A 4,574-nucleotide genomic window follows, 5' to 3' on the forward strand; every position below is an offset into this window, starting at 1 on the left:
AAACGGGTAATCGGGTAGACCCGATTAGGACCCGTTAAGACCTGCGACCCGATTACTCGAAACACGAACACGACCCGTTTAGCTAAACGGGTTAGCGAGTCTGACACGATTATAACACGAAAAATATCCGGGTAACCCGACACGACCCGCTTAACCCGTTTAGCATAACCGGGTCATATCGGGTAGACACGACACAACCCGACACGACCCAACCCGACCCGTTAATTAAAAAAAAAAAAAAAACCTTAATCAAAATTGGAAAAAATAATTTAATAAAGGGATCTCTTAGGCCAAAGAACTAGTCAAATTTATCCTAATCATCTAAGAAGAATAAGAATTTTTAAAAGAGAATGTTTTAATATATAAATAATGATTTAAAAGATAATGTTTTAATATATAGACTCACATAGAAAAAGTAACGGAAAAACAAGGAATAGGCCAGTGAAGTGAAAACTGTGAAGTCGTGAAGTGAAGAGTGAAATGAAGCCGTGAGTGAGTCAGTAAGTGTTAGGGTTAACTTAGTTAGAACTTAGACATAGGTTTTTTTATAAAATAATAATAATAATAATAATAATAATAATAAAAATTAAATGGGTCTGGCGGGTCACCCGCTAGACCAGCCAGACCCGATTGACCCGCTAGACCAGCCAGACCCGATTGACCCGCCAGACCCGGTTGACCCGACTGACCCGCCAGACCCATTTATTAAACGTGTTTGGCGGGTCAACCCGCGGACCTGACGGGTCGACCCGCCAGACACGAATTTAATCGTGTCTTAATCGGGTAGACCCGATTAAGACCCGAACCCGATAAGCCCAAACCCAATACCTGTTAACTTCGTGTCGTGTTCGTGTCGGGTTCGCGGGTCGTGTCAAAATTGCCAGCCCTAAATATAATTAATACTGCCAAAGTGCTTTGTTGTCAAGACCCTTTAACAGTAGCATTTTTCCATATCTAGGACATGACCATATGCATGCATAAAATGCCCTGAGGTACTAGTGGTTCTACTTGCTCTGTTAAGCTATTGCAGTCGCACCTGAAATTCTGAAAGTATTATTTATTGTGTTCTTTGTAAATTTAGTGATGTTATGATCATATGTTCATTCTAAATTGATGTACAAATTTTCCATACAATTGATTTTCTCATTGGTAGATTTGAGTTACATATATATAATTATTTATTGTGTTCTTTGTAAATTTAGTGATGTTATGATCATATGTTCATTCTAAATTGATGTACAAATTTTCCATACAATTGATTTTCTCATTGGTAGATTTGAGTTATATATATATATATATAAAAGCCGAAACCCCTCCCAGAAGTCCTTAAAATTGCGACATGTAGCGTGAACCCATTTTTTTAAAGGCTAAATTGATTTTTTAAGGCATAATTTTTTAATCGGTTTTTTAAGAGTGAACCGGTTTTTTCTTAAAAAACCAACCAATCATTAATTAGTGTCATTAATTGCGTTAATTGTATTTCAAGAGTTCTCCATATATAAATTATTCAATAAATTAAGTATTATTAATGTCCGAATCAAATAAGAAAACAAATAATATAAATCAAATTATTTTGTATTAATACATCTGGTCAATTTAATATGTATATTAATATGTTTAGGATTCTCAAAAAAAAAAAAAAGAAGACGTATATATATATATATATATATATAATCGGTTTTTTCGGTCATTAATTGCGTTAATTATATTTCAATATAATCCACATGTAATTGATTAGCGTCATTAATTGCGTTAACTATATTATAATCGATGTATTCTTCTTGCTAATTTTTTTTTTTTTTTAAATTTTTTATTTTTTTTATACTATTCATTTTAAATCATATATACTTATAGGAACAAAGATTTAATTTTTTTTATTTAAAGAGGTGAGATATATTTTTATACGTCTTTTTAACTTATAATGAAAAATGATGTGTTTAAATCAAAAAATAAATTATAATAAAGAATTTTGCGCATAGCCCGAGTTATAAGCTAGTTCCATTAACAACTGGACTTGTTACAATGTTGTAATGAAGTTTTAAGTGCATGACATAAAACTTAATCTCTTCTAAGGGCTTAGGAAATAATTTTGAAAAGTGTTTGGGTTGGTTTTGTAAAGTTTTGAGAAGGGTTTTGGGTTTTGAAAAATGTAAAAATTGAGAATTGATTTGGTTGCGGCCACATTTGAAAATAAGTGTTGTATGTGGGGTCCATAAGAGAAAATTTGTTTTGGTAAAATTTTGATGAGTTATTTCTCAAAAACAAAAAGAAGGCCTTTAGCTCCGCTACAGTCCTCTCCTTGTCTTCAAAGCTCCCTCTGAACATTTATTTCTTTCCAAATACACCACATCAAACAGGGTGGAATCATCAATCAATAAAGCTTTCACTTTGAGGACTACCAAACTGTCCTCGCCAACCAGCAAGAAACGATGAGGCATGACCCACCCTAACCTGAATAGACCGAAAATGGAGATCCATAAGGCATTGGCTATCTTGCAATGGAATAGGAGGTGGTCAACAAATTACCCACTCTTCTAACAAATGCAGCACCAATCTACCACAATGATATTTCACTAAGGTGCCTCAGCGGGTGGCTTTTTTGGGTTGGACTGCGGCCCTAGGCAAAATTTTGACTCATGACACGCTGCGTAAGAGGAACATAGTGGTAGTGGAGTGGTGTTGTATGTGCAAGAAGACCGGAGAGTCAGCCGATCATCTTCTTCTCCACTGTGAGCTTGCAAGGGCTCTTTGGCACATGATTTTTCAGCGGTTTGGGTTGCATTGGGTCATGCCTTGCCGGGTGAGGGCCTTGTTTGCTAGCTGGTGGTCGGGAGGTCATTCTCGAAGCGCGGTTGTTTGGAAGATGATTCCTCTGTGTCTTATGTGGTGTATCTGGAATGAAAGAAATGCTAGATGTTTTGAAAATTCCACTAGGACCGTAGAGGAATTGACTCATTTCTTTTTCTTTTTCTTTACTCTTTACTCTTGGACGGCCGCTTGGCTAGCTCCTTTAGTGATTAGTTTCTCTGATTTTCTTTTTCATTTCTCTCCCTCCTAGGCGCTCTCTGTTTATACTTCCCGTGTATATGGGTTGCGCCCCTTTGCGCTCTTTTATATCATCATTACTTATCAAAAAAAAAAAAGTTGTCCAAAGTGAGGATCTTACCTAAAGCAGTTGGCCTAGTGAAGAAAGCCACTCTCAAAGGGGTCTTACTATGTCAAATACACCTTCAAGAAAAGGGAGTGCTAACATGGGGATCAAGACATTATAGAACATTCTTACATCAAACTACCATCTCTTGAAGGGATCAGTTTCCCTTTTACACCAAAGGGAAATTCTTACACCAATTTCCCTTTTAGAGACAGATGTAATCAGTCAGACAGATTTGTCGAAGCGATCAGAAAAAGATCATCTTGAGTATCTTCTAGAGGGATTTCTTATTTGAGGAGCACTAAATTGCTCCCAAGTCATTCTACTATTCTAGGCATGTAAGATATCCCATGTTTCGAGATAGTGTCATAATCTTTTCTGATACCAAAACTGCTATAGGACAGCCGTTTAATTTGGATATTAGTTTTTCTCAATATAGGTGAGCTACAAGGTTTTAGATTTTCAGGTTTGTTGATTGGAAGGCTAGCTTAAGGATTAAGGAATGTTTGGAATTGAATAATATAAGAAAAATAAGCATCAAAGGTGTCGTTTGGGGGTTGTGAACAGTTCCCGTGAATAGTAACTTGATCTTTTCTGGGTTTCTTTTGCTAATTTATTGTGGCTATGTTGGGGTTTATGTTCAAAAAGAGTGTTAGTTTGAGGGAGATTTGGAAGGTGGAGTGGTAGTTTTGGAGAGTTGAGAGTTGTGTCGGCGCGTGAGGGCGCGTGCAAGGTGTTTGGTGTTAGTTTTCAGATTGTGTCATGGCTGAACCGAGGAGGTGGCTGGTGGAATCCAAGGAGTTTGAGGTTCTGATCAAGGAAGGGGCTTCAGGAGTGAGGATTTTTGAGAGAAGCCTGAGAATTAAAAGGTCCATCTTTCTTAAAAAGGATGAACTAGCATGGATGGTGAGAATAATGGGTGATCTGGTGGCAGTGGATAGTTCTGAAGTTTTCTGGGATCAATCCAGAGCTGGATACCCCAGAATTATTGCCCAGAAGTGCTCTAATAGACATGGCTATTTCCTGACAGTGGAGGAATTCGATGGAAGAAGAAGATGTGGCTCGATCATCATCCCTGAAGGTCGTCGTGGTTTTGGGTGGGATCGCTTCGTTAAAGAATTGCAAGTAGCTAATTCTGCATTGCGTGATCTTCGAGGAATCAGTGAACGTAGAGAGGTTAGGGGAGGTAAGGGAGAAAAGGAGGCGAAGAAACAGATTAGCTACGCGGAGGTAGTGCGAGTGTCGACGAAGGCAACCCAGAAAGATTGTGAAGGCTGGCAAGAACCAGGTCGGCGAATCAACAAGACCTTAGGTCCGAAGAAGTTCCAAGGCCCAACGATGGCTCAGGGAGGTCCGGGAGGGTTTCCAAAGGAACCTGTGATGGTTCCGATGAAGTCGGCCTGGCCGGCGAAAGATGCTCGAG

At 38.2% G+C, this 4,574-nt stretch overlaps 1 protein-coding gene across 1 annotated transcript in view; it reads right to left on the reverse strand.

The window, feature by feature from the left end:
* The window catches only part of LOC132177366 (chromatin structure-remodeling complex protein SYD), a 51,651-nt gene that overhangs the window by 24,692 nt on the left and 22,385 nt on the right, over positions 1-4,574 (reverse strand). The window lies entirely within an intron of this gene.

Source organism: Corylus avellana, chromosome ca1 (assembly GCF_901000735.1).
Source record: "Corylus avellana chromosome ca1, CavTom2PMs-1.0".
Classification (NCBI taxonomy): domain Eukaryota; kingdom Viridiplantae; phylum Streptophyta; class Magnoliopsida; order Fagales; family Betulaceae; genus Corylus; species Corylus avellana.